We start from the raw sequence: 12,589 nt of genomic DNA, 5'->3' as shown, positions 1-12,589 counted from the left end.
AACCTTTAGTCAGATCACAACAAATCTGACTAATGAGTCAAAGGAATAATCAGAAGTGTTGTCCTCGATCCAAGGACAACTTGTGTAGCGCTTGAAAAAGCTCTTGAATTAGCAAATTAAGTTTTTTTTTTTTTTTTCATGACAACAATGAGTAACAGATTTTTAAACACATTTGTTCACCACTGAAGTATCCACAGCTGAAAATAAAACAAAACACAACAAACATGTTGAGGCTTGTTTATAGACCCAGATTTATCTTTTTGGGTGTTACTGCACACATCATGCACAGCACAAACATGCAAAGCCACATCAACAGTGAAGCTTTGAAGTGAGAATATTATGGTGCTGGACTGTCTGTAATGATAAAGTACTGGCAGATATCACACAACTGATGTAGGGGAGAATGGAAAACTTTACTGGGACATTCTATTATGCCTGGACAATAAATCAATAACATCTATTGAGATGGGCACGTGGTCAATATCAATAGATAATGCGTCTGATAGAGTCTTTAATATTCAATATATCTGAACTCCGATCCAGAGCCGGACAGCATTCTGGAAGATGTAGACAGAGGAAAGATTTTAGCTGCTCTGTGGGTGACATCAACTAACTCACTTTCTCATTGGTTACCTAGCAACAATCTCTTGAGGAACTTGCATAGCAACAGTTTAAGGTTTTGCCACCTTGCCTCATAACTGCTTAAAAATAATAATAATAATACAATGCAGTGGAGTGAAAACTGTGAATAAGAGAAAAAGTCATGCCACCAATTTGGCAGTATTTCAGGTATATACAACTAAAAACTAATCAACAATCATCTATATTGATGATATTAAATGCATACAATGACACGTTTTTTAGTCATATCGTCCAGCCCTGCATTCTTTATGAGAATATGAAATGAGCATACAAGACAATAATCCCAAACACACAGACAAGGAACCCCCCAGTTTATTTCAGAGGAAGACAATCAAGATACAGCAGTCCAGTCAAACACCCAGATTTAACGGTATTAAATATATATAGAAAAAAATGATCAGAGCACCTAAAAGATAAAGAAAGACTGTGTTAAAGAATAGAGAAAAACATTAATAAACACATTTGAGTTTCTCCATAAATAAGAAAAAATAAAAAGAGGACATCTAGAAGTTGTCATTGTGACGCTTTTCTGCTAAATGAAAAAATTATAATTTCACTGTGTGTTTAATTTCTGTTACTCTTGCCTCCACACTTTGTTTCATATAACTGACTGAGTCTTTTTTTATTTATCTATGACTGAGGATACCACTTCATTTTTTTTATGTTCTAGAAACATGAGAAATAATAATAAAAAAAAAAAACATGTCTTAATTTATGGCTAATTTTCATTAACTGAATTAATTACTTAGAAGCCTCACTTCAGTATAATTTATACTATATGCACTGAGAAACAGTGTGGCTCTTTATTTACTCTGCTGTACAGCTTTGTAAATATAGTTGCTTTCACAACTTATATTTGGCTCAATGGTTACATTCAAATGTTAACATGTAAATGAGGATTAGTCATATGTGTCTGCAATTACCTTAAAAATTGTGCATAATTGTAATTAGCTCAACATTTTAAAGTATAATTTGTTTTTCATTTTTCTCTTAGAAAAAGGAAAAAAAGATGCCTTTAAATAAGACCCTTTGGTTCTTAAAAATTGAAGACTTGAAAGTAATTATTTTCTATTAAAAACGGGACTGTGGCTTAAAACTGAAAGACCTTTTTTTTATTTTAGAGAAAAAACAAACTATTTGGCTGCCAGCTTTAGTTTTCTAATTAGTTTTCAAACCAAGATTTTGTCACAAAAATGTATAGAGACCTAATTAAATACTGTATTTTTCTATGCTTTGCTAAAGAAAGGATTTTAACCAATAGAACAAATTAAATGTGTGGTTTTAACTTAACTCATTAAAAACTTTGTTAGTTCATTCCATCTTTCCATTTAAAAATAGAGAATAACCTTGTTTATGGATGGCAACACATTCTTTGCTTGATTTTTATTATTATTATTATTATTGTTTAAAGGCGTTGACATCATCGAGCTTAATGATGTCAAATGATTAATGATTTGTACTTCTGTACCATAATAAAGATGTGCAACCTGAAACGTAGTCATTAACAATTTAGTCCTTCAGTGATATGCGGCATAATGATTACATAAAAAAATGAATTATATTATATTTGTATGTTTTTGTGGTGCTTGTTTGTTATTTTATTACTTCTGAGTCACTAAATCCTCTGAAGGCGCCTTCCACCACTGAATTTTCAAGATTTAAAGAGAGCTTTAAATGTAATAAAGGATACAATATGTTTGGGGCCCTAAAGCCAATATCAGCTCAAAGCCATGACTTCAGCACTTTCCTATTCTGGCTTTTAAAAAGTGTCATTTGTCTGATTTGAGAGGGATTTTTAGCAGACTTCCTAACTCAGTAAAACAAAAGCCTGCCCATCTTCATCTCCCCTCAACCTCAAACTAAAATCTTGCTAGACTAATTTTACCTTGAAGACAGGAAAAAATAAAATCAAAACTGTGTTGCTCTTGACCTGCTCTGCTTCTAACAAAGAAATATTTTAAGCTGATATTCACCAAAAAAATATATATATATCTGCATGTTGTTCTGTCAGTGAAGTATTTAAGTCAGTGATATATGTTGGTCTGACTGGTTTACTGCTAATATAAATCTTAGATTAAATTCATGCTCACTCTCCTTATTTCTTGTAAAAGAATCCGAAAAAAAAAAAAAACTGTAGAAAATTCCACTCCTGGATTGACGAGTCCAGGCATTGTGATTCTCATGTGCCTCTTTAAAGTGGTCCTAATGCCAAAAATTAAAAAGTATTAAAAAAGTTATTTTTAGTTCCACAATAAAAAAAATAAATGCATTTTAATGAATCACAAAATGTGTTGTAAAGAATATCTCTGCCCGGTGTAGAATTCCCCAGTTCAGATTTAATCAAAGTGTTTCAGATTTTAAACAGGATCAAATGCAGTCAAGACAAAAGGCAAAAAAAAAAAAGAGCAAGATCTTTAGCATCAATAGAAAGCTCTGAAGCAGGTGCTAACTGCAGGAGATAACGAGAAGTCGGTTATTTTGTTTTCCTCTGTGTGTAGCCAAACTGATGCCGAACAAAAGGCTTAAGGTGATGAAGACATCTATGCTTTAGTAACTGGGTTTTTGTCAGCATCAAGAACTCTTGCTTACTTTACAATAAAAAAAATGTATGTGTCCCAAATAAAGGCCGTTTCATTTAAGCTTCAAATCATACATCAAAATTTGTCATGTCAGGATAGGGTAGAACATTAAAATTAAGAAATTGACCTGATTGGAAAGATGCTGAACTACAGTCAATACGACACAAATATAATCACCTATTTTTAATTTGCAAAGGACTCATTTTAATTTTGATATACAATGTAACTTGAGATCAACATTCTTTGACAAAAGACACCAAATATTAAACAACTTTGGTTAAATATTCTTCCAATTTTACTTCACATTCAAAAAGGTAAAGTAATATTTAATAGTCGGTTCAACCCTTTGAATCAACTATTTGATTTTATTGTTGCCTCAATGATATTAACCTCCATATCCATCTGTAGTCTACAAATTAAATGAGGTTCAAGAGTTTTTGTCAGACTGTAGGCTAATAATGAAACATGTGTCATATGTCAGCTCATATGCATTCTTCACTTCGCCGGTTTGACCAGGATTTAATTAGCCATCTCTTAAGTAGGCATGTTGACTAATATGAATTTGGTTTGTATTCAAAACAGAAGGCCATGGCTGCATCCTGCAGGGCAAAGGTAGCAAGCACTGATATGTGAAAAACCTGAACAGAAATGCACTTCAAACAGAAGAACTGTTCTGAAAGAACACATTTTTGAGAAATTAGCTTTTTATATTCTAAGCCACACACACAGCCGACTAGTCTTCATTTAGTGAGCTGCTGACAGTAAGCATTGCAGCATATATAATCAGCATAATTTAGTCATAGCCATAGTTTAATTGCTTTCAATATTTATGGTCTTGTATTTTGTAACTCTATTATGTAGCATTTAGTAAGTTTGTTTTAACACAATAAAACAAGTTTTGACTTGTCTTAAGAAAAGGAAAATGAGAACTACCAACCATTTAATAGTTCATTCAGAAACAATTTATATCAAACACTCCTTGCTGTTTAATAAATACATTTTTAACATTGATTTTTTTTTTTAAGCATAGAGAGTAAATGTGTCAGACCCTTGTGAACTAAAGCAGAAAACATGAGTCAAAAGGCCCGAGGATCTGCTGAAGCTGAACTACAGAGAAGCTTTCAAAATTGATTTACTTTAATATCCCTAATGAAGTGTTATGAAAACAAAATGGCTTACGGTGCCTCCGTTTCGTTAACCTGACATGCCATATGGTTCATTCAAACAGACCATCTGGATTTTTTTTTATTTTGTACAAAAAAAAAACACTTGGAAAAGAAAATAGACTGGCAATCTTAAACCATAAGCAATATTCTCAGATAATCTGAACTATACCCTTGACAAATTTTAAGCTTGTTCTCTGTTTATTGGTTGTGTTAATAACACAACAAATAAATTTAATTGAATTCTGAATATATCAAACAAGTGAATCAGTTTATGGCAAAACAGGATATAGAACTATTGGCTTGAATTGTGAGAAAGATTTATTAAATGTTATAATTTCTTCTTGATATAAAATAAAACATCTGCTTTTCATTTAAAACTTCTGCTACACAGACAGAGTATCTCTGGAGTAGCCACAGGTCCACCAGCATTTGAAGTTCCTCACACTCTGCAATTACCAGGCATTGTTGACAATATCTCGCATAAGAACATTTTAAGAAAATCTTTGTTTATGAATTAGGTTTGTCTGACAGCCAGTCTGGCAGATTGATGCCTACATTTTTAACTTTTATTATTAAAGATGGCTTATTAGAAAAACTGAACAGTTTATAAAAAGACCAGTGCACTTTCTACAAGTGTGACTGCAGCTTCAGCCTACAACTCCTCAGTGCTTCCACTGATGTCTTTTTTTTCAATAATCTTCCTCTCCCTCTTTTTAAAGTTCAGTTCTAATAATAGGACCGCTAACGCAACACTGTATTCAATATTGGAGTATCTCTGTCAGAGCCCTGCGATCCAGTTCTGTTGCAGCAATAAACCATACAGTGTGGCACATTTCATTGTACTGAGTAATACAAGTTATCACAATTTTATACTGCGTTTATACAGTAACACTCCTGTTACAGTCCTGTAAAAAATTTAAGATAGCACTTTGTGTGCCAGGCTTTACACCCTCCCAGGCCCCCAGATTGAAACGCTGTGTTTGCTATGTCCTGTAGAGTGTGAGGCAGCTCACATGTGTAGCAGTGGTGCAGCTTGAGAAACTTTATCTTTGGTGTCAAAATCTTAAGACTTCTTTTCTCTCGTTGAGTGAAAGAGAATGATTCAAATGTCTAAACATAATAATTACAACAGGATTAGCCAAGATCTCAAAAAGAACCATGATAAACCGATTTTATCTTCCAAAATTGAAGACATGCCAGACTCCAGCAGTTCTCACTACATTGGTCAATTCAATATTCTTGCCCAACTTAGCTAGACCTGATAACATGCTAGACTTATATCTTGTTGTTGATTGTTGCTATACACTAGGTATGTGACCACTATATTTCACAGGCTGAATGGACTGATACAGTTAAAATATACTCTATTGCTAAAAAAAAAAAAACAAAAAAAAAAAACAAAGAACTCAAGTGCATAGATTGCAATAGACGGCTGTAAGTATCTGGCTAACAACCAGCAAGGAAATGTCTCTGAGACCTGTTAGTTTGTCTTAAAGGAGCCCTCTTATCTGACCCTTATTACTTTTATTAATTGCATGCACGTATAACTTACATAAAACCTAATGTATATGTAACAATTTCACTTATCGACAAATAGGACATTGCTCTATCAGCACATAATTTAGCTAATAGAGTAAAACTGGCACAAATACTTTATTACCTATATTCACCTTATTAAACACAAAATACTCTATAAAACAAACTACACACCATAAATGATGTGCTAAATGGGTTTTTCACAAAGTAGCACATGTCCAAAGTGTGTGGGAAATTTACCTAATAACTACAAGTTCTCTGGCTCTTCTCACCTTTCCGTGACTTTTGTCTGAGACTAAATGAAATGAAGGCCTATCAGCAGAGTTATTAGAAAATATTTCCAAGAATAGAATGCCCATTACTAAGAAAAAAGAAGAAAAGAAATTTGAGTTAATCTGGTCTGTAGAGGATACGGGCTCTGCTACCTTGGCAATGGGAGGCAAGGCTTATGTGGGTGTCCCTCTGTCCTTGGGTGAAATGGTCATGTAGGTGCAACCCTGAGGTGGTGAGAGGTCTGACATGGAGGGACTGGTGGTGAAACATGATTTTGGGTTGCGAGGTGAGATGCTGGGGTACCTGCTGGGACCTATTGGTTGCTGGGGAAAGGGCTGAACTGGGGGGTTTCCTGGTTACTGGTGCTGGTGTCAGTTCCTGGCCTCCAGGGTCACAATATTCTGGGCTTGGCCTTCCCTGTGGGTTTGGTACAGGGAGAGACTTGTGTCTCTCCCTGTACCTCTTTGGCCTTGGGACTACTGCTCCTATTATATCTAAGCGTATGGCCACTCTATGGGGGTGTCTGGTGTCCATCTGCCTTGGGCTTCTGCAGCCTTTAGGAGTCAAGGCTACCTGCCATTTGGTGCTCTGAGGCTCTGCATGTTTCAGGTTTTCTGCTCTTCTCAGCATTCTAACAACTGTGTAACTATAGGTGAAATTTTCACTTATAACACATCCACTCCACAAAACGTATAACACATCCACTCTCTCCACAGAAATATTCTGATTAATACTTTTTTTTGAAGCTACGTGAACTTTTCAAACATTACACCATATTGTTTAAATTGTTTTTCCTTAGTCTTTCATGCTTTTGAACAACATTTTTTAAAACTCTGAATCATAACAAATACCAGGTTTATTTTATATTTTAATTTACCCAGTAGAATGACCTTATCCGTCGTAAATTGTTGAGGAGAAATACTGTCATTCTCTCTCTTTCAATATTACATCTGACACCATATCTCAAGAAGTAGTCTAAAGATATCAGGTCACTCCAATATCTTTATGTTTTTTCTATTTCAGAGATTCTACTACGATGTTACAACAGTGATTGTTCTTCCACGTGATCCAATTTCGGTGAAGATTCAGTTGTCAGACAGATGGGCTCAGTTGTGGTCCAGAGCACACAAGATGAATACCATATAAACTATGCAGAGTTGTATCTGAGAGCAGTGAACATAATTTTCATGTAAATCTCTCCCTCACCATCTCCTCCTTGCGATCTATCCACTTAAATAAGTCATATACAGGTACAGCTAATCCTCTAACTTTTGATTGTTTTTTTTATCCGTTTTATTGTTCAGAAAGTTATAGTCTGTCAGATTTAAGTCACATAAATCTGTCCTTGGTATTATTTGAGACTAGGTAATTCTACAATGATTTATAATTGCAAAATTCCTCTATTGTTCTCAGTATAAATGCATTATGTTCAACAGGAACCCAGTAAAAGTGCTGCACATACTCTGAAGACGTCACAAGACTTAGTGTTACACAAATTTCCCCGATTTCTTCAGGTTTAACCACACACATGTATTTGTCAAAATGTTAGTATACACAGCAAGAAAGGAAACAAGAAAGGAAACATATTTATGTTTCAATGAATACTCAGTATAGTCGGAAAGGATCTATTAATTGTCTTCCTTTCATCCATCCATCCATTACCTTTTGCATATCTGGTAGCAAATCTAGGATAGAAACCCAAACATCGCTCTCCCCAGTGACACCCTCTGGCTTGTTCTGGGGGATCCCAAGGCATCCCCTGGCCAGCAGGGATGCATAGTTCCAGTGGGATGTGCTAGGAAAACCATCAGACGGATGTTTCCGGGAGGCATCCGGAAGTGCTTGATTCACCTCAGCTGACCATTTTTGATGTGGAGGACCAGGATCCTAGGATGTTGGACCTCTTTACCCTATCTGTCTAAGGCTGAGTCCAACCACTCTTCAGAGGGAGCTAACTTATGTCACTTAAATAACTAATAAGCTGCTCCATTGTCCGTGGGATCAAACTGCAGAAACATGCAGCAGAAATGAATAAACGAGAAGCATTCCATTATTACTCCTCTGTTATAGATTTGAAATTCTGAATAATTTTTTCCCTTCAATTTTTCCCCCCCCCAACAAACATGAAATGTCAATGGATCTTAGATGCTCCTAGAACTCATTTACTTTTCACATCTTTTTTTTTTAAATTGTTTCATTTGGAATTATTTGAGCCACATTTTCTGCTCTCATTTTTGAGAGACAAGAAAAATAAATTTCATCATAATATTCGGTCTTTGAGTGTTCCCAATTCAAAAATAATTCATTCTTTTCCCAGCAAAATCATTCATCTCCTTCTGCCCTACACAAGAGGTCAGTGAAACTGGACTAATGTTGAACACCCAATGGGATGCATTTGATACTGTCAGGGACAATTTGGTGCTAGTACAGGGTGTGCCAGGAACATGTCATCCTGATTTAGGTGTCCTGTGATGGGGTACCAGCATCAGCAATAGCCCGACTGAATCTGGTTGTACAATGCCGAGATTACCATCATGCACACACACACACGTACAATTGCAGAGACACAAACAGTTGATATGAGCATGCATCTACATAAAAAAACCTCTAATTGTGAGCATGAGAAACAGAAATATAATCTGATAAATATGCACATGAACAAAGTCCATGACTTCACACACGTGCATGCATGCAAGCACATGTGTGTGGACACCCTGTCTAATTCGATCAAGCTGTTGACTTACAGGGACTTTGTGAGATAAAAAGGAAAAGAACAGTGGGAGAGGTGCCCTAACATTTTACATTACAGTGAAACCTCTGTTCTCCAGAGGAATCAGTGAAACGCGAAAAATTTAGTACATCATACAAAGATATAGCCAAGAGATGGCTCATCTGCTTTTAAGGCAAGCGAGGAAGAGTGCCACTGTGGACTGTCACATTTCCATTTTATTGCACCCATATAATAATTGTAAATTGACATAGATTCTACCTGAGTAGAGCTAAGTGCTCACACATTGTGATGCTAACACAAACATACAAAGATTAGTCCCAGCTTACTTTTGTCAATGTAATTTTTCCTAGTTAACCATATTCTTTTTATGGGCTCCCTTTTGAATTTACAGAATATTGTGTATTCAGGGTTTCCCTAAGTGTATTGTTACCCTGGCGGGCCACCAGGCTTTATTTATGCCCCCACCAGGCTTAGCATTGTTAATTTATTTTAATTTTTTTAATGATTGCCTTTTTTATCTAAAGACATTATAGTTGGTGTTTATGTATTAATCTTCCAGTCTTCCAATTGATATTTTCAAATGTCCTATCAACTTTAAATATTGTTTAACTCAAAAACATGGCGGGCAGCTAGATGACCGCCCTAGCCCCCCGAGCTTAGCAAGTTTTCTGGGGGGAACCCTGTGTGTTCATACTCCTACATCTTTTTCACATGTGTAACTTTCAAAAACAATTGGCAAATAGCAATATTTCGAATATTTGTAAAACCATATTTTCCTACAATCACCACACCTTTTGTGGTGTCTTGATCAGCTTTGCACCTACAGTAGATTACCTGATTATTCTCCCTCCCCATTCATCTTTCCAAACTAGCTCAAGCTCAATTATATTTGATGGAGCGCATCTTTGGCTACAAATTCTTAGTTATATATTTAGGTTAGTATTTAGTATTTAGGTTTGGACTTTGACCATCTCATTTTAAAATATCAACATGATTTGATCTGAACTATTCAATTGCATCTTTGACATTATGTTTTAGGTCAATGTCCTGCATGAGTGTCAAGTCTTTTGCAGCCTCTAAAGGGTTTTCTACTGTTGATCTTGTATTCAGCTCCGTCTACAATAGCTTCTTTCCAATGAACTTTAACTAGTTTCCCTGTTCCTTTGGAAGAAAAGCATCTTCAAGTCTGTATTGTCCACCCCTCTAAAAGAACTATTTGTGCATGTCTCACTTTTTACAATAAGTGACTTTTACCTCAAGGTGTCTTTAGATACATTCTTATAATTTCTGGTTGCACATATTTTTGTATGTGAAGTTTCTGCATTAATTGATAGAAATGCACTTTTTTTTTTCTTTTTTAATCAAGAGTCTTCAGGAAAAAACATAGCACATATCTGGTTTCACACTGGGCTGTAGACATGGCAGTACCTCCATTATTAGTTCCTAATGAACTCCTTTGGGTTTGTATGTGCATACAAAGTGTTGGTGTGTGGATGTGACAGAAAGTGAGGTGGGAATCACTCCAGACATTATTTCATGAATTTCATTAGTTAGGCAAAAATAATTTCCCTGCCAGCTAGGATTGTAATTCATCTATTGTTGTTAATCCAAATTTAATATGTTGAAAATTACTACAGGGACGATATACTGGGGAATTGCTTCTGTAGTGAGTAAAAGTATCTTCCTGCTCTTGAAGTTTTGTGATTTTTTTTTTTTTTTTTTTTATGAAGAAAGCTTGTTTTTCATTTATTTTCTTCTGACATCATGTCTTCCCTGTTCATATTGCACATTATCACAATCATTTTCTGCAGGCTTAGGAAATTGTGATCATCACAGATTATTCAGTAATGTATATTCTTGCTTTGAAGAATGAGAATATTGCACACTGTTTGAGTTCACCATTTAGATTGAGTTGTGGATCATACACTTGCATGGTGATTGAGTTTCATTAAAATAAAGAAAAATGTATAATGAGATATTTAAGGTCTGACAGTACTAACAATGACTCATTCACCTATTTTCTCTGGAATGCATAAGTGCCTGAATAAGTGGAGATTTTAAGATTAACAATTTTAAGACGTCATCTAAAACCTAATGCTTTCAACACAAAGCAAGCTCCAGAAGTTGGATCCACCCTCCAAAACTCTCACGATGCTGGAGGTTTCGCAGGGGTTCCTGTCAGATTTTATTTTAGCCTCTGAGTATATTCATACTGTGTGTATTCTCTGCAGAAAAGGACAAAGGAAACGGTTTGGGGGGGGCTAATCAAACTTGAACTTATGGCAGGATTGGTGTGATGGCCTGCAGGAACATGTTCAGCATCTGACACACAGATAGTTGGGAAGATGTGAACACAAACACATAAGAAGAAAATAAATACCTGTTCATACTGTGTGCTGTTGAGCAGCCTCACAATAATGCCAGTGCAGTATTAGCTGGAAAACTGCTAATACTGCAGTTTTAGCAGTTTTCTGTATGGAAACTATAATTCAATTGCATCAGTAGTCTTAACCAGACACTGTTACATTATATCAAGTACTAATAACCCAATCAATTATTTATACATCTATAGTCAGAGTTGTCTGAACATCAACATCAACCGTTTTCAACTGTATTGTTGCATCTATATATCTAAGCAGTGTCTATGCCTGTTCTACCTTTATGCAGTGGAAGTTAAATGTGAACTCTAACATGCAACTTTAAACATTGGACATCACAACATACACAATAAAACGCATACAATTGCACCTGCAATTGGATTGTTCACTATAAATCCTAAACTTAATGAAGGCCCCGCTCCCCAATTAGTTTGAAAATAAAACTTAATGGCCAATTGACTCTGTGAGCAAATAAACAAAACAAAGCAAAACAGTACCTGGTTTAGCAGTTCAGTATCCAGCCTCAGGTTCCAGTTCAGGTGAAGAGGAAAGACCAACCGATGACCTAAGATGGCGATGTCTCCTGGTCCAAGGTTACATCCCAATGAGAAATATCCAGGTGCAGGAAAAGGGAAACATCAAATACTGTAATCCAAAGCCACTCTTCAGACTATTACCGCTTAATTTAGGACTAGTATCCATATCCAGGCCGGAATGCTGAAGATGCAGCCGGCTAAACTACGCTTCCTGTGCGACATCCACTTAGCTAGCGAATGCCAACAGTTCAGTGCTAAACCAACCGCCTGAAAGTGCAAAAAAATACATATAAAACTGCAGGACAAACTTGGAACTGAAACTATCCAAAATAGTCCAGGAAACTTATCTTATCACTCAAAGCTGCGCCATTGTGTCCTGCGTGCGTCTTTCTCCGTCGCTTTCCTCAAACTTCGCCGCTATTTCTTCTTCTTCTTTTCCACTATGGCGGATCGCAAGCAATTTCAAGGTGCATACCGCCACTTATTGTACATGAGTGTATAGAGCATTAACCTACATTAAATTCTTTTTTTATTTTGTAAGAAGATGAATAAAAAATGCTTTCCTTAATGTATAAATATCTTCTGTGTTTTCTTCATTTCCCAATATGCACTTAAGACTCAATTTATGTCTGTCCTTCTTTCTGTTTTCCTCAATCTGTCCCTTTCATGCTCATATATTTCACAATTTATCAATACATGTTCTACATTTTATTTCCCTCGGCGTCCTTCACATTTATCATTATTTTTC

At 35.7% G+C, this 12,589-nt stretch overlaps 1 long non-coding RNA gene across 2 annotated transcripts in view; it reads right to left on the bottom strand.

The window, feature by feature from the left end:
• LOC107834896 (uncharacterized) overlaps positions 1-12,251 on the bottom strand; it is a 121,423-nt gene extending 109,172 nt beyond the window's left edge. For both annotated transcript variants that reach the window (XR_001660730.1, XR_001660732.1), the window contains exon 1: positions 11,803-12,251. This is a non-coding gene — a long non-coding RNA (uncharacterized LOC107834896). The remainder of the gene's footprint in view (positions 1-11,802) is intronic.
• Positions 12,252-12,589: the final 338 nt, after the last annotated feature.

Source organism: Poecilia formosa, unplaced genomic scaffold (assembly GCF_000485575.1).
Source record: "Poecilia formosa unplaced genomic scaffold, Poecilia_formosa-5.1.2 Scaffold11, whole genome shotgun sequence".
Taxonomy (NCBI): Eukaryota; Metazoa; Chordata; class Actinopteri; order Cyprinodontiformes; family Poeciliidae; genus Poecilia; species Poecilia formosa.
Note: the sequence above shows the minus strand (reverse complement) of the source record. Positions and strands in the feature narration are given on the sequence as shown.